Source organism: Cylas formicarius, unplaced genomic scaffold, assembly GCF_029955315.1.
Source record: "Cylas formicarius isolate icCylForm1 unplaced genomic scaffold, icCylForm1.1 PGA_scaffold_4__25_contigs__length_36172078, whole genome shotgun sequence".
In the NCBI taxonomy this organism is placed as follows: domain Eukaryota; kingdom Metazoa; phylum Arthropoda; class Insecta; order Coleoptera; family Brentidae; genus Cylas; species Cylas formicarius.
The window spans coordinates 8,527,554-8,546,586 of record NW_026844334.1 but is presented as its reverse complement, the minus strand read 5'-3'; the positions used below and the strand labels follow the sequence as shown (position 1 = coordinate 8,546,586).

The window sequence follows — 19,033 nt, the reverse complement described above, 5'->3', positions numbered from 1 at the left end:
ACACCACTGTCATTTTCTTCTTGTACAATCACATCTTCAGACACTATTTCACTCATTAGAACACTACCGTTATTTATTCCTTCCATTATATCATCTTCAGAATCTATCATTTCCGGAACAACATCACTATCTTCTTCACTATCACAGAGTTCTATGTCAGCATCATCGAGATCGTCATTCAGTAATTGTTCTAACTCTAAATCGGCTAATTTATTTGGGGTGAGAATATTTCACGCTAGCGTTATGATTTCAAAAATCAAAAATGTCTGACACCAGCTGATATTTACTGTATTGCGCATGACCGTGACTAATCAAAATCTTGGCATACCATACGGAGTACAAGTGCACCTTACATTAAAAATATATTTTTTTGTTGCCTTTTTGGATGCACGTCATAACTAAAATATACAGAAAATGAATCTGAAATACGAAATAACAATAAATAAAATTGCGGAACCCTTGTGCAAAGTTTTTAAAAAAAATACGCTCCGAAAAAAAGCACGAAAAAAAGTTACTATAAATAACTAACTATTTTAAAAGTTTCATTTCATAGTTAAACAATTTCGTGAATTAGAAGAAATAAAAAGTTTAAAAAATACTTTTCAAATAACCATCCAAACTAAACCATTTATTGGCCGAGTAGAAGGTGAAAATTTAATTAGAACGACCGGAGAAGAAGACAGATACGAGAAAACCGAATTCTCAAAAAATTGTTCTCAACCTGTAGAAGTACCAGATTTCTGTTACAATTCTTCTTTGTTGTAAAGCTCGTAAACAAAGGAAGGTTTAAAGAGACATGAGAATAAAGATAGGATGTTAGAAACAACTAGACTGCGAAATAGCATTATAGTATATATTATGCAACAAAAGTGGTAAACGGCATTTTAATTACTAGTGTACTAGTGGACGAGTGACTTAAAAAGTTTACCAAACATGTTACACACTATTCTTTTTCTACGACAGTTAGTTTTGGGCAACATTTTTTCAAAGAACACGAATACATTCACTGACATGACCGTCAGAATTGACAAACGTCAAAACTCAAGCCGTGCACTAAAACCATAATTAGTAGTATTATAATTCAAAACGGACATCGACTTATGGCGGTTTAAAGGAAAACTGTAAACCCAAAAAATTGCTATTGCTTAAATCATTATTTATATTTAAATTAAGAAACAAGGGATGAAAATTACACATTCATAATACTATGTACAAATAATAACAAAGTAATACAAAGAAATAAGAGGCACATCGGGAAGCAACAACTTATGGTCAAATGAAGGAAAACCGTAACAATATCATTATTAACATTTATATTTCAATAAAGGAAAAAAAGCTAGTTATAATTAGAAATTAAGGAAGTAAACATTGTCACACAGCATCAAAAATAAGAAGAAACCCAAAAATATTGAAGGAAAGGACAACTTGTGGTGAATTGAAGGAAAATTGTAAACCATAATATATCGTAGCTAAGACATTTTTTTTTGCTTCTGATCCTTCTCTGGCCTTCGATCAGCAGATGCAGGAATTCGTATTTCGGGTTTTTGATAATATGTCCCAGATATGCCGTTTTACTCTTTCATGTTCGCCTTGTTTTTTGACACGTCTAAGGACCTCTTCGTTTGTTAGCCGTCAACGGTATTTTTAGGATTCTGCGGCGCAGCCTTATCTCGAAGGCCTCCAATTTATTGATTGTATTCGCCTTTAGTGTTCAACCTTCTAAACGGTAAAGAAGTACTGACCAAATGTAGCATTTAACGAATCTGAGTCTAAAGTCAAAATCAAAATCGGAGCAGATAAGCTCCTAATGAAACCTCTAGAATGCCTGTCGAATCTGTTCAATGTGACCTTTTATTTCCTTGTCTGATGTCCATTCTTTGCAAAGCCAGATGCCAAGTACGCTTATCTGCTCTTTCTATGGGCTGTGCGTTAAATGTTACGGTGGAGTTTTCAAATATATTTAAGGCTTCTCGAGATAATCATAAACTTTATTTTTTGGTGCTGATATTCAAGCCCATTGGTTTTCTCTGTTCTCCTATCTTGTTGACTAGTTGTTATAGGTCGTGTATGTTATTGTATGTATTGTAGATATTGTTAATCCACACTCCATCAATTTTGACTCTCATCTCCGCGTCTTCCAAAGCCTGCTTGCTTAAATCTATATTAGAAATTAATATTACCAAGTAAAAAATAGTAACAAAGTAGTGCCAAATTCGGAGCAAAGTATTCGCAAAAATGACGAAGAGTAAAAATACAAGTGGAGAATAAATTCAACAATCCCAACAGCCGGTGGTGGCCAATTAAATTAGCGATTTTAAAGTTCGCCTCTTTGTTGCGTTTTCTTTGACTAGTCCGGTAAACACTCGGAAAAGTTGGCCGCTTTGCAATGCAAATCCGTCTCGCCGAGGCTCGTAAATTTTGAATAAGCCGGATTTTCTGCATCTCATTCTACATGCTGATGTGGTGTGAATTCGTTTTAAGCCGCGCCCTTAGATGGGACAGATTAAGTTCCAGGTTTGCTCCTTATCGGTTCATTGTAACGAAAGATAAGGCGGCAATAGACTTCGCAACTCAGAAAAGTCGCAATTCGTGATTTCTGCGTTAGATATTTTTTATGAGAATTCTGGAAGATTGAATGTAATCAGAGGGTACAAACAATTTATCGATGTGAATTACAAATTCAAACCAAAGTCAAAAATTGTCTAAGAGAGTACAAAAAAAATTGCACAACTATTTATTCTATGCAAAAATATAGAGAGGGCACAAACAATTTATGGATATTTGTTACAACTGCATAAATTGAAAAAAATAATATTTGGGATTTTAACCCAAGCATGGTATACCAACACACTAAAAACACTTTTTTACAAATAAATTGTAAGTAAAAAGACTGCCATTTTCATAATGCATTTTATATGCACATAATCTAGAAATTTTATTCTTGACTCCTGTAATCTTGTCTGTGTCAAATGAAGACACCAAATGATAATCTGGTTTTATAAAATAAATGAGGATTTGAGATCCCCAATATAACAACACCAACATCGCGAATTTCTTCTTTTATTTAATAAAATCTGTCAAAAATCCTGCTGCAGCAGAGTATTATCTTTTACAAAATTTAAATTAATAGCATGTAATACCATTTTAGTCATTTGGTCATTCATTTGGCACCAACGGAGCGCAGCGGATAAAGTATTCCTTAAACTAGTGACTGAAGACGTTTATCAATGGATTGCATAGTATATTTTTTCTACGACCACTAGTTCTAGTACAATTAACTGCGGTCCTGAATCCCCCCACCCCCATTTTCCGCCGCATCGAACGGCAGAGCGTTTTCCATTATATCGAAATGAAAAACCGCAAACAGTCAGCTTTTGGAGCTATCGCTCAAAAAAAGAAAGGCAAGGTAATTACCGCTATCGAATAACCGTGGAACGGTTCCTAATAGCCCTTATTCTGTTCGGCAAGCAATCGTAATTCATCATTGGCGAACGGTCTCGCAATTTGATTAATGTCCCTGTGGCGGACTCGTCAATGTACCCATCCGAACGTGTACACTGTTTTTTTCCCATTCATACGTATGCTCGAGCTTTTCGAATCTCCGATTCCCAAAACGGTCTGCCGCATTCGTTTCGAAGAGGAATTATTAAACGTGTAGGAACCGTTGAAAAGTCTGAAAGCAACTCGTACTTTTTTATATGCTTTTGAAATTATGATCACTTAAGAACCGTTTCGCAATAAAACACCATAGCAATAATGAAGAGTTTGGAGAAAGTTTTGTGAAACCATGCTATCAGGGTTTCAACTGTTCTTTACCTCTTTCCTTCAGTGATGCCAATTTTCGGAAGGCTGAATTTACTCCTGCAACCCGAACTGTGTCTATTGTAAGCTCAGCGTATCGGCTTCAGTTGCATAAGTAAAGGTATGAGGAAACTATAAATCATACTAAGCTAGGTAATGAGAAGAGAGGGAGTTCTGTCTCAACGACAGCATGCGAGGCTGTGTTATAAATCATAATAATGTAGCTACTTAATGAGAAGGCGCCAGATTCTGGGAAAGCTGAATAAATAGGTCGCGAGAGAGTTCTGTCTCAACGATAGCACGCGAGACTGTATTTAGAGGAGGAAACCTCAATCATCAAACCAATTATAGTGTAGCTAACTCAAGTCATTAACAGGAGTTAACCAATAGTATTAAGAAAAACCGGGTTTCAGAGGACACGCGTTAACTAATCCTGCAGACTCAAGTCAGTTTCTCGAAACTATAAACCAATACTTCCTTACTGATACTGCTTATAGTGTAAATCAGGCATTGAACTAAAGGGCTACTGCTGTCCCCAACGCAAACGAGGTTAGAGGTAGGTCATTCTGTAATCTCGTCTAAAGACTTGTCCATGTTGCTATCGTGTTTACAAGAAGGAACCTCAATGCATCATCACCAGAGGATTTAGCGTGTTATAAACTCAAATTAAGAAAAATGTACAAAAACTTTTAACGAAACCCGGCTATCTTGCCTCCTTTACTCCTTTCATTTACACGCATTATTTAAGTTTTACCGAAACTATAAATCAATACTTGGTTACTGTTACTACTTACAGTGGTAGTGAAACAATAAATCAGGCTTAAAACTAACTTGCTACTGGTTGAGTGTCGCTCAGACTTGATGAGCTTAGAGGTGAGTTGTCCACGTAGGTTACAAATGGGTAGAGAGAGAGCTCTGTTTTAACGACACTACGCCAGGCTGTGTTAACAAGGAGATAAAACATCAATTCGTCACCATCAGAAGATTGAGCGTGTCAGAAATTCATTAAGAAGTACTAAGCAAAGCTTGAACCATGAAGAAGAAACTATAGTCTGCACAGAGTTTTTTGTGGGGGAAAGAAGGACGACGCTCAGGCATGACGAAAGAAGGAATGATTAAACCTAAACGATACTAACCACAGAAGTAGGTAACGAAGTCTATCGATAGAACTCTCCAAGATAAGCGGTCTCTACTGGTGCGGCCGCTACATTTCTCTGTTGCGGCGGCGTGCAAATATGGCGGTGGCAAACATTTTAATCGCGCGAATTAGAAACGTAAATGGACGATCGGGTGATCGGCCTCCGGCGGTAATTACCTCGAACTTCGACCCCATTCCGCGCCCCCGTTCGTGTAGCCGATATAGTGGGCCCCGTATTGTCAGCTCATTCATTCAAAACACCTTGAAGCTCGAATTTATACAGGCAAGTTAAATTAAATTGGTCGAGGGGACCGAATTGGACCCGCCGCCACCGCGATGGGTTAAATATGCGCATTTCATCTTGATCCTTCCCGATTCAGCCCGGAACCCGTCGCCGTCGGCTTAATATCGCCATCCGAACCTGTCGAGTATATATTATGGCCTGCGTATAGTTTAGGAAATTGGATTTATTTGCCGCCGAATAAATTGATGTTTATTAGAAATTGATTAAGCGGCGGCGGCGGCGGCGGCGGCGCCCCGAAATTATTAATAAACACAATAGCCAAGACGGGGCTGGATTCATTTAATTCGCTAATTATACGGATTCGGATAAGATATTTCGGGATTAACGGATCCCGGCGTTGAATAAAATATCGTGCGCGCCGCTGGATAAGCCTTAATTGATGCATCCATCAAGCGAAATTGTTTCGCAAAAGGATGATCCCGCTCTATTGCGTAATAAGTTCCGGGCGGGGGTTTCTTTGATATCGTATCAAAAGATACCCGAGAGGATTACACGCTACGTATATACATTTAATCCAAAGAGTGAACCTTAAGTTCGAATGGATCATGACGCATAGACGTTTGCAATCTGATCACCGTCCAAGGTCGCCGAACCTGGTACTCTGCAACAACAAGCACGCACATTCAGGTATGAGTACCGATCTATCGAACTCATATCCTTAACCGCGGCTATGGTTCAAAGTGTAGAATTCGGTCAGCGGTTCTCGACGACAATGATGGTAAAAATATTCCATACTAACAAAAACTGTGCTTGTTAGTACTTGGTCATTGGTTTGCAGTCTGATCACCGACCAAGGTCGCCGAACCTGGTACTCTACAACAACAGCACATTCAGGCTGTATGGTATGAGTACCGATCTATCGAACTCATAAAAAATGCAAATCCCATACCCTTAACCGCGGCTATATTTCAAAATGTGGAATTCGGCTAGCGGATCTCGACGACAACGATGGTAAAAATATTCTATACAATTAATAATAAAAACTGTGGTTGTTAATACTTGCCCGTTAAAAAAATCCCTTTGTAAATACATAGCAGCGAAACTTGTCATCCTCTTGGCCGCTGCCTTCATTGAATCACCTGCTAGGTTCTTGTGACAATGAATAATAATGAGCTCTATAGATCGGTGGCCCTACTATACTACGTATGGTATCTGTGCGTAGGAGATAATTTGCACCTCAGCAGGCCCATTGTGAATCTTCCATTCAAAATGGGCTTTACTGAAGGTTATTCGGGTATCCGAGACGTACCTTGGTGATCCGGACGTTCAGACATTTAGATCTTTAGATCTTTAGAGTCCTGTTCTCTGGTCTAAGTACATGACGAGTTTGGTTAGTTTCTCGGACTCGCGAGAGAATAATAAAAATGTAAATTAGCAATGACAAGAACCATTAACCGTTTAATGCACACCTCTTTGACATACGGGCAAGGTTTACCGGTAGAATTGGGCACCTCCGTGAACGTCACGGTCACTATAATTTTATATGTGTCAAAATATTATAATTCCGTATGGGTCACGGTTAATATAGAAATATAATTTTCCAAATATTTTAAGTCCGTATCTGTCACATTGGATGGTAGTATTTGCAGTATGTTGTTCAAGAAAAGAGAGCACTGAAAAGTTTCTCTCTTAACTGCTGCATATTTAAAAGTCGCAGTCAAAGAACAAGGAGAATGACATCAACAATTTTTTTGTGTCAATTAACGTACCAATGTACCAAAGTGAAAGCAACTTAGCAATTTTATCGACAAAGGAGCCTAATGTATCGCGAAAAGAATTCACTGGCTTTAACTTTATTACGTTTCTGGCGAGAGGATCGCCAATAAATAGTCGATTCGAGCCACCACATGCGTCTCTCCTCGTGGGTACGTGATGCACTCGAGTAGTTAAAGACGATTTCCACTAGATTTATCATTCGCTGTTTTATGGTGTAGAAACAGGTGCGAGAACAGACTTTTGCCAGATCTGCATGTATTACAAATTCGAAATTTATCGGCGACGAGAAACACCGTTCGAATATCAACCCTTTAAACGATCAATATATTAAAGATAAACTATCAGGGTGGTAGAAGAGAGGTGAGCAATCTCTCTATTTTTACTACTTCAAACGATCTAATGAACATCCACCATGATCGACGGTGTAGATGCCAGACAAAAACTGAAGATAGCAATCTAGAGGTCATTGCTTTCAAAATAAAAATGTTTAGGTTATAGTTGATAGAAATAAATGGCTGCAGTGCCCATAGACTACAATTCCAGGCAGAACTGATGAGTTATTGTATATCGAGTACTACATAAGTTTCACCAACATTTAAAAAAAAATATTAAGCACATAAACCTTTTATTTCACGATGATATGTGTCTAAGTGTTTCCATATTGTTGAGATCTATGAAGACCCATAAATTGAATTATTTGAGAATGGTCGTTTAACATCTGTATCTTGTAGACATTTTGCTATTTAAGGATTGCCGTTACTTTCGGCCACATGGGTTTATGGTACATTTTCTAGAAAGGTTTTGCAGGAAGTTGTTACGAACTCTCAACGAAGCAACTGCGTTATTCCGTCAATCTACACTTCTTTTACCGTTTGATATTTTTCACTAATTTTATTATAATAACAACTTCCACACATATATGTGAATCACCGGTTATTAACTACATGAAACATTGATTAACAACGGATTAAGCAAAGAAGCAAAGCAAGAGCATAGAACGCGGGCACAAAATTCGCGAATTATAAAACAGTCGTGTTTAATTATTCAAATGACAGGAGCCGCCACTCTACCGGGAGATTTAAAATATCCCCCGGTTAGTTCGTAATAACGTTGAAACCTGCTCCGTTGTAGAGTACACATATTTGCATCGTCATTATTAATTAGATTTTAATGAGCAATGTCGAGTGCTGCAACATGATGTACCGTTTATCTAATTTCTAAATTTTAAAACTTGACGCGTTTCGCAGCTCATCGGAATACGAGAATTTACGATAAATTATATTTTTCTCTTAAAGCGGTAGCAATATACCCTGCAAATCCGATGTTGCCCTTAAATTTGCCTCTTTAATTACAACTCGTCGATACTTCCAAGTTTATTATTATACTAATCCACTAATAATTTATATAAGGGTAATTATTAATATCGCAGCGTCCTCTCGCGGTAAGTGTCAAATGTTCGGGTTGTCTCTCGAAAGGCTCGCTGTTGAGTCAACGGCTCGATTTCTGGCAGGCGCCAGGTCCCAATACATATGATGAATACTGATTTAGATTTAAACAAATGGAAGAGGTATGGTCTGTTCATAGATATAAGAAAGTTATCAATTGCTTTTGAATGGGATTATCCAAGGCTGGTCATTAACATACAATGCAACAAGATTATTATCTAAAGTTTCGGTATTTAAATTCAGGTAAAATTGTGGTCTGTAATATATACCTACCTGTGTTTAATATTCTTTGGTTCGGTATACTACATAGTTTTTTAGTAATCATTCTTATTTCGTGTGTAATACAGCGTGTGTTGAATCGTGTGCGAATTATGCAAAATATGTGCGAGTCTAGTGTATCTCAGGAGATGCTCCCGCCCAAATATAAAAAACACTATTCTATTGAGACTAAGGAAGTTATAAACAATGTTTATTTGACTCTCACTGAACGTGGTGCCAGCAAGCAAGCATCTTTAGAAGAAACGACCACATTGACGAAAATTCCAACATCAACTGTATGGAAAATTGTGAATAATCCCATTTTAGCGAGGAAAAAAAGAAGCGATTCTGACATTTTCTCGAGTGTATATGAAAGTGATCAAAATATAATACGGCGTAAAATTTACTAGTTATACGAGGAAAAAAGCGTGCCTACATTAGATATCTTAATTAGGAGGCTTGAAAAAGATGAAATCGGTGTTAAATGTGGCAGAACTACCTTATGGAAGTATATTCAACACATGTGTTTTAGATTTAAAAAAATTGACAAAAGGCAAGTTTGGCAACAGGAACAACAAAGGCCAATTATTTACTTGTAGGAAACCTGGTTCGACATTTATGATACCCCGGAAAAGGGTTGGGTTGACTCAACTAATAAGTGTAAAACAAACGCGCCATCAAAAAGAGGTAAAAGAATAACTATTTTGCATGCTGGCTTTAAAGATGGTTGGATTCCAAATAGACATTCTCTGTCTTCGAAAAATATTAAAGATTCTTCTCTGGATTACAATGAAGACACCACCGCTGATTTATTTGAAAGTTGGTTTAAAAACAAACTAGTTAGAAACATTCCTCCTAATAGCGTCATTGTAATGGACAATGGAAGTTATCACAGTAGATAGTTGACTAAAACCCCTTTCTCATGTGACACAAAAGCAACAATCCAAAACTACATGTATAATAACGACATTTATTTTCACGAAGATTATACCAAAAAGCAATCAATTGAGGTTCTACAAAGCTTGAACCTACAAAAGGAATACGTCTGTGATAATTATGCAAAAAATCTAGGGCATACAGTTTTAAGGCTTTCCTCCACCTTACCACTGTATATTTAATCCGATTGAACATGTTTGGCGCCAACTGAAATCTGCCATTCGTCGTAACAATGTTTTTCCCCGTGTTAACTCCAATATCCTCAAACTTATAGAAACCGAAGTTTTTAACATCCCTACACAAAGTTGGACAAATTCTGTTAAACATATAGAAAAAGCAGAACAATCGTATATCCATATTGCAAATATTATAGAACAAATAATAATTAGAACAGGCGATGATAGCGATAGCGATACTGATATATTATGTGAATAATTTTAAGTAATTTAAGTATGTAATTTTATTTTAGATTTAATATAAATAAATAAATATTGTTTTGTATGTTTTCTAACAAAACCCCAAATAATTAAATTCTAAGCAAAGTACGGACCTGTTCGGCCATATTTCATTCTTATAGCTTGCCGGGGTCTTTCCTTAATTCGTATCAGCTAGTCACTTTCATATCTATGAACAGACTTTACCAATGATATTAATAAACAATCTAACCCACCTCTAGATTTATAGAGCTTCTTTGAGACCAATAGAGGAGTCTTTTTGGAGAACGAAAAAAGGGATAAAACAAAAAGGGATCGTCGCCATCCTAATGTATTACGTATAATACGATTATATAATCGTATTTAGAAAGTTGGGTCCCAGAATTCGAGAAGTTGAATCGAAACCGCCGCTCCGCACGCTCGAAAGAGGACGATGTAAGTAAAAAGGCTCGGAGGCATGTAATCCAATTCCATGTTTATCAGATCTTTTTTCCTAGGCAGTGTTTTGCGCGTCCCCCAAAACCTATAAGTATTTCGATTCAGTAGCGGAACGTTTCGCGATAAAGGTTTTTTTGTTTTTGGATGTATTATATAGATCCCCATTTTCATGATCATGATAAAAGCATCCGATTTGTCGTATTGTTCCGGCAGCCGCCTTTTTACATTAAATTATTGCTTAACTGCGCTCCGCAGTTGCAGATCAATTACCCAGATCTACAGTAATTTTCATGATTGAAAGCTGTTTGCTATTTTGTATATTTTAGGGGACCGTTTTTCCACAAAACGCCATATCTTTGCTCTATCACGTCATATTTACTTATAACGTGAATGTTTGTTCCATGTTAGGCATGGCATTTTCATGAATTGATTTTTATGAAATTAAATGTCATTTGACAACACTGTATAATATTAGATTAGTGTTGTAACCTGCTTATGCGCAGTTTGGTTGCATTGTGTGAACAATACAAATAACTTTTGTTATATCTGTGGTAGTTATGTCGTAGTAAAACAAAGGCAAACTATAACTTTTTTTGTGATAAATGTATACTACGCTTATTTTGGTGTAAAAATTGGCGACCAAGACAAGTCCTGGGCTCCTCATACTGTTTGTCCCGTTTGCATTGAAGCATTAAGAAAATGACCAAAAAGGTAGGAAAAAATGTTTAAGCTTTGGTGTTCCTATGGTATGGCGAGAACCTAGAAATCACAGTGATGATTATCATTTTTGTTCGTGTAATGTTCAAGGATTCAACGGAACAAATAAGAAACCAATTGTGTATCCCAATCATGACTCTGCTATTCGACCAGATGTACCGGTACCTACTGCAACAAAAAGAACTAGAAAACGTGTCATATCGTCAGAATCAGAAGAATCTAATGGACAGTATTTCAAATATCGGTACGAGAAATTTTCAACCATATCTGCCAAGATAAAAGAAGGAATTTTGTTGGGCCGCAGATCATAACTTTGTGCAAAGAAAAGAATTTTCAAAACACAATGAGCAAATGAGCAAAAGAAGTAATTGATAAGTTTCTTGGGAACTCTAAGGACGAAAACTACGAAAGTATTGTTCAAAATATGTTACAACACTTTCATCGTCTAGGTTGTAATAAGAGTTTGAAAGTACATTTCCTGTTTACACACTTCAACTATTTTCCTGAAAATCTTGGAGCAGTTAGCGAAGAACAGAGAGAAAGGTTTCACCAGGACATCAACGAAATGGAACGGCGATACAAAGGCATAAAACAGGATATACCCTTAAAAACACGCAGACGAATGTACGGCCAACACAGTTTTCTGGCAAAAAGACAAAGATTTCACTTTTGTTTTAACTAGGATTTCACTTTTTTACTGAATATTTGTAAAATAATTTTTTTCCTTTAATATTTTTCCTTAAATATTTTACAAATATTTTTTTTTCCTCTAATATTGGGAAAAAAAACCTTACGTGGGCGAGTTGTAGGGCATTTTGACTTTTCTCATTTTTGTAGCGAACTTGCTTGCGTTGTAGATAGAAAATTTGGCGACTTCGGTATTTTCCAACGTTTTTCGTAAACTGCTCAATTTAGAGAGCAAATTATGTAAATAATTAACATTAATTAATGTTCACAAATGCTGTTTATTAATCACAAAGTAAGATCTTGTTATAGCCACAGCAAGTATGATTTTTAACTTTAACATTAAAACTTTTTTTTTATATTCTAGAGATAATTAATACTGTATCGCATTTTTTTTTATATTTTCCAATCAAACGGCAGAGCAAATAGCGTATTATGCAACAAGTACGGAAAACGGCATTTGACTCACGAGTTTATTTGACACGAGCGGAGTGAGTGTTTAATAAACGAGTGAGTTAAAAAGTTTACCGGACGTGTTGCATACTATACTTTTTCTACGACCGTTAGTTTTTGGGTACATTTTCGCAAAACAACACGAATCCAAAACCAAATCCGTGTGATAAAATCCCGGAAATGTCCGAAGTGGCTCGGATTCATGGGAAACGAAACTGACGTGGTAAAGTGACGCTTCCCGCACGCTATATCGGTGGGTAACTAGGTATTTTACAGATGGGAGTAGAAAAAAGTTCTTATGACCACATAAAAGATGTATTTTAAAAAAATGTTTGAATATTAATATACTTGGACATCTTCTAAATTCTAAAGAATATTTCAGCAAATGTAGGCAAAAATTGTATATAAAAATTTCACGTTAATCAGGAACCCACAATTACGACATATCATATACCCATTACCCCCCATCCGAACGCGGAAATATATCACTCGGCGTAATTCAATTCTAATTCCGGATAATTACGGCAGATAATTAATCAATCTATTAATTTACTTGTTACACCTGGCGTGAGGTGCCAGGCCCGACGCTACTGCCATTTTACCGAAGGTCGACGGATAGGTAAGGAAGCTTCTCGCCGTCAATTTGGAGCCGAGAAAATTGCATTTTCCCGATGGACCTCTAAAAAGTTTTCTTCGATTGCAAGTCGGTCCCGAACTTGCCGAAAATTGATCCGATTAATTAGGAACGCAAACCGATAGGTTGTCGAGACTGTTTATGGCATCTCGGTTACTATTTCGTAACCATTAGGTACGATTTAGAGTTGATGGTAATCAAACAGAGCTTTATGATGCTATGCACACATACAGTGCATACAATTATGTATTTGGGAAAGATTTTTGGTTATGAGAATTCCCTACAAGATCTAAAACCTAGTCTAAAGCGCTTCATGGAATAGAAGTTAGAAGTAGAAGTTTATTTGAGAACAAGATAAATTGTTTAAGTGTCGTTGTGTATACGAAGAGACAGCAAAGAGAGAACAGGACACTCACTGAACACCTGATGTAAATTCTTTGCTTGGTAATTGAAGAAAACCCACAGGCATAATATCAAAAATTGGACACCAACATTTACACTCTGTGCATTTGAATTCTAAAAGCCGAATATTGCAGTGTGGAAAATTAAAGAACAAATCAAGTTACCATTGATTACAATTTAAATAAATGACATTTTTTTATCTCGTTTAATTATTCCCCGAAGCAACAATGAAGCAAATAATAATAGTATCAGTATTTACTATTAACTGCAATAAACTGAATGAAAAATTTTTAGTGAAAAAACAAAATCATTTGATGATTTCGTATATAACTAACAACCCTCAAATGTTAGTAACTAGACTCACAAGTTGGTGAACAATAGGTTTTGTTATTCTAAAAGACTGAATAAATTTTCTGATAGAAATCTGAAAGGGGTCATTTTGAATAAGCTCATATCCAATCTCAATCTGCTCTATCCACTATGGTTAGTTAAGGTCCTCAACTGTTATTACGATTTTGGGCTAGATATTCAGTTAGTAGTGAAAAAAATTATTTCTTCGTCGATTCACGACAAACTTTATAAATGTCTTCTTGTTTATTAATACAACTTTTCCAAAAAACCACAATTTTTTGTTAACATTAACTAACCAATCACTGTCAAATATTTACAATAATCGCGTACTTAGCCAACATCAATTCTTAAATAAGAAAATGGCGCTCTCTGCACAAATGAAATAATAGAATAAATTAAAAAAAAAGTGTCGAATAGATAGAAAAATACAGTAAGTAAATAACATTTGCCACCTCAATTTTGCTACAAGGTGTTTTGAAGTTACAAAAAAAGAAACAACACTTTGATTTACTCCTGTATATTATGATGAAAATTGAAAAAAAAACTAACCAAAACTAAACGAGTTTATATGAATACCGTAAACAATAAGGTTATTTAAAAAAAATGTTTGTCTAAAACAAGTTCCTCTAAAAACGTAAAAGTGACCCAAATATAAAAGTATTTTTCCATATAAATATGCCGAAGGGAGGGCTTAAGACAAAAAAAGCAATTTCAAAGATTGATCCCGAAAAAAAGATACGTATTAAACTTTCTACGATGCACGCGAAATAAAAGCCAAAAACGAACGCAAAAAAAAAACGGATTTCTTCTCCTCCCCCGTTTCCCGGAAAGGCGAAATGGCAGAGACTCACCTTGACGAATTGTTTGATGCACTCGTTACCGTGATCTCTGAGAAACGCTTGCAGCGTTTCCATGCCTTGGGCCGACAACAGCCGGTAGCCATTGTTGCCGTTGTTATTGTTGTTGTTGTTATTGTTGACGTTGTTGTTCAGTGAGAAAAACATGTTATTAGAAGTGCGGCGATGGGTCCGGTTACATCTGTCGCATTTTAAAGTCTCGGTCGGATTTCATTACATCACGAGATTTCACGTATGAGTAGAGTTCATCGTTTTGAAAAACGAGCGAAATTGCGCTGTTCTGTGATAAAGGGATCGATGCGCAGCTTGTTTTCATTAATTTCTAGCATTGAACCAATACCATTAACATTAACAGATTTTAGGCTTGTAGGAAGTTCTCCAATCGAATGTCAATTCTTAAAAAAAGTGATTTTTGGGCCCACTTTAGGAAGAAAACTTCATGTGAAATGAAAATTAAAGTTTCCAATAATAAAAACAGTTTATTATAAACAATTTTGCAAAATCTCGATTATATTTAATTAAAATCGATTGTTCATTAGGATAACAAAAAAAACGTCTCTTAAAACGTCAAGAATAAAGTAAGAGAGGTCGATCAATTTTCACGAATATTTCGCCATAAACTTTCTCGGTCTATTTTTTGCGTTTTTAGAATAATAACAAAGGCATTTCATCGTAATGTCTAGCAACAATAGAGCTTTAAATAATAATTATTAAATAAGGAAGAAGAACAAAATTAATAATTAATACATACAAGAATTAAACCAATACCATTAAAATTTCAATTCAACAATTTAATTGAAATAAGCTGTTCGTTGGGATAATAATAAAACAACCACCCCAACAACCCTGAAACATCCAAGAATTCCGCGTGGCGAAAATAATTCGCAGTAAATTTTCTAGGTGGTTTCTGGGCTTTTTTTTTTAAATAATAACAGCGACATTTCCTCCTTCGTAAACGATTTTCCCGGACAATTTTATAAAGCCGCTTTACAAATTCCCTCGATAATTTTTAAAAATTCTTTACTAGAAATATGAACGGTAATAATCGAAGGCTATTAGAGAAAATTTTAATTAGTAGTAGAAGTTATCTTCGAATGTTCATTATTAAAGGATGAAAGAGAAAGAGCAGTTTTTTGTCCACTGATTTAAATTTTAAAAATAGGGAATCAAAAATTTTCTTAGATAGGTAAAACTCTTGAAGATATCCGGGAACTTTAAGAATAACAACCTCGACACGCTACAAAAGGGCATCAGGAAAATCATCCTACAATTAAGTTTAATGATAGAGACAATATCTCCTAAAGATTACCAGAAGTTTTAAATAGCAAAACTTTAGCGAGACAGTGTCAACGTCCAACGCAGTTCCGCAAGCAGCTCCAGAACCCGTGGAAGTTTCTTTGAAAAAGAAATGGATAATCACGACCTCGAAGAATAACAACCTCATCGCAACAAGTTTCTACAAGTACCTGAGAGACCACCAACAGAAAAAACGTTAATTATTAAATTGTTGATTCATTCGTTATTAAATTTCATTTGAAAAACCAAATTCTGTGACTTTTTCCCAACTTGCAGGCGACATTCTCCAGAGCAGTAACAGTAATAATAATATTTAATTTTTGATTTAGTTTTTTAAAACTGAACCGTCAAATTTCAAGAATTTGATCAAAATATATGTAATTTTATAAAATCTAAACATATTGAGACATTTAGTTTAGGCTATTGAAAATCCATCCGTTTTAAAAAATAAAATCTACATACAAATTTATTACCAAAAAAGCGAAACAAATAAATTGAAATAAAACAATTATTGCTTAAATGTTTTTCATGTCTTTTCGAAGACTTCGGGTTGCTAAAAATTATATACAGAGGAATTATGGTGTACAGTAGCCGGCCAATTTCAGAGCAAATCACAATAATTTTAATGAATTCAGAGGGAATTCCAAGGAATTATAAGCAATCAATGTAAATTAGGGAAATCCAAGGAATTCTAAGTAATTAAAGGAATTGCAGCGTACACACTTCCTTCCCTCTGCAGTTTATCCATCATATTGTGATTTACGAATTATTTTAGAAAAACAGGATGGCGACTCTATAAAACAATTTCTCAAAAATAACGCACGTAGTACTCCATTGTCCCGATTTCATTTTCACGAAATTTTAAACGTATAATCGGGCGCGGTGCGGGAAACCGTTTAATTCTCATTCCCAGTTTTAACGAGTTTTATGGCGATACGGATAATTTTTGCTTTAACTTCCGAAACTTTTATTTATGTACTCTATATATATATATATAAAATTTGCATATAAATTAAGGGTTTATTCTTCGACAGCGAGACGCATAGTTAGCGGGTTCGGACGACCCCTTTCTCATAATTCGTTTTATTGAAATTTCCGGATCTCTCCCCCGCACCGACAAAAAACAAGGAATATTCCGGTGCGGAATTCGTCTATGAATATTCACGCGCCTTACTAGTTAATATTTCCAATTTTTTAACATATTCATGGCTACATGGCTATAATAAGTATTCACGGATTAAACAGGGTGATTTTTGTTTCTACTTTACAATGATCAAATAAACTATATACAATACTGAAATGAAAAACCTATACTGAGTGTTTTTTAATAAGTGTCCAATATATTCCGCAAGTACTAGGAAAAAAAATCATCTCGACATCTGTCCTCACGGGGTTTAGTTTCTGAGATACAGAGAGTTAAAGTTATTAATAAAAAAAAAAAGAATGTTTTTATCACAATTTCCATATTGCTTTACATTTTTTATCAAATTTAATACGCTTCTATTTAGAACCAAGACGTTTTTTGGTGCTAAATATCATTAATAAATTTCACCGACGGCATCCGTATAGCATTTAAACTGAATAATTTTGAAAAAAACAGTTTCTCAAAAATAACCCCTATTTCCATTCAATTTGAAGTAAATTTTGAATGACGCACCGTTTTCGCGTGAAAGCATAAAAATAATTTTCATGCATGACGAAATGGCTTAAATCTTAATATTAATGTTTTGTATTGTAAGGTAAAGTCAATTTCTGCGAAAATAACTAACCAAAAATTATTAGTGAGAACATTTAAAAATTCCTCATTTCTCTTTGGTCATTCCATTTCATCGGATTTCGTAAGCCCTTTATATCAAAAACCAAGCCCTTGCGGATAGTTGTTTCTAGGATCTTTTTTTCTTAAAAATACTTGAAAAATCGATCAGTGAAATATCGGATAGTTATTAGAACTTATTTCTTTTATAACAGTCACGCTGTATTTTCACTTTGGAAAGGCTTTTGGGATACGATTTTACCACAGTAACATTATAAATAAACACTATTCACAAAATTTAAATAAAGAAAAATAAAAAACAAAATCATGACACAAAAATAATAAGAATCAACAAATTTTATTCCTCACGCTGTACAAAAAACGCTAAATTGACCTTAAAAAACGCACCGAAAAAGCTTATCATCGCTCAAATGAAAGCAATAAAACGTAACCCAATCAAACCCACCCCAAACACATATACACATAAATAAAAAAAAAATAAAACGCACATTAACCGCGCTCCCCCGTATATCAATCCCAAATAAACAACGAGCAGCGGGGAATTGGAAATAAATAAATATTTTGTTGGCTTTCCGGCGTTCCTGCCGGAAAATTAACGAGTCCGGCAATTTTATAGAGATATAGTTTAATTGGATCGACCCACGTAAAACCGATATCACGTTATTCAAATTTTTTTTTTTTTTGTAAAAAAATAAACAAATAAATATTCATTTTGTTAACTATATTCGACAAATTCGGCAGTGGGATTATTTAAACAAGTTTTATTTACGTTATCTATCTTAATTTCAACAATATATAGAAGTGTTAATATATGTATTACTTGTACTTTTTTTAAGTGCTTTTTGTCTCTTTTTTCTTCAACATATTTTAGCTAGCATTTTTTATTAACGACTTGATGGGTTTTGAGTTGTAAGTCATGTAACAAAAATTCGAAAAAGTAATATTTTCTAATTCTCAACGGATTAAGCTTGTATTTTACATACAGACCTGATTTAGTAAGTCATCGTTACAAAATAAAAGCGTTTCAGAAATCTGTCACTAGAGGGCACTTTACCTAGAACATATTTTTTATTTTCCGTGTTTATTTATTTAGACTAATACAGCAAAATAGAACAGATAGCCTAAGCAGAATCACAAATCCTAGAAAATTGTTACTGTTGTTTTAAGACGCTAGCCACAATTCGCTTTTTTTTTATTCTCGGTTCGCATTTTACCTGTAAATGTGAATTTACCTAAAAGAATTTAATAAAAATTGAATCCGTTAAAAATTAGTATCTATTAAAGCAGCTTATTATCCAACTGCTACTGTGATGGTCCATTACGAATATTCAATTGCTGAATATCGCGATATGCATTTTTGCTATAGGAGAGCAAATCGCAATGCAGATCAGGCAA

The 19,033-nt window shown here is 35.1% G+C and overlaps 1 protein-coding gene across 5 annotated transcripts in view; it reads right to left on the bottom strand.

The window, feature by feature from the left end:
• The window catches only part of LOC132700655 (liprin-alpha-1), a 148,171-nt gene that overhangs the window by 88,600 nt on the left and 40,538 nt on the right, over positions 1–19,033 (bottom strand). The window lies entirely within an intron of this gene.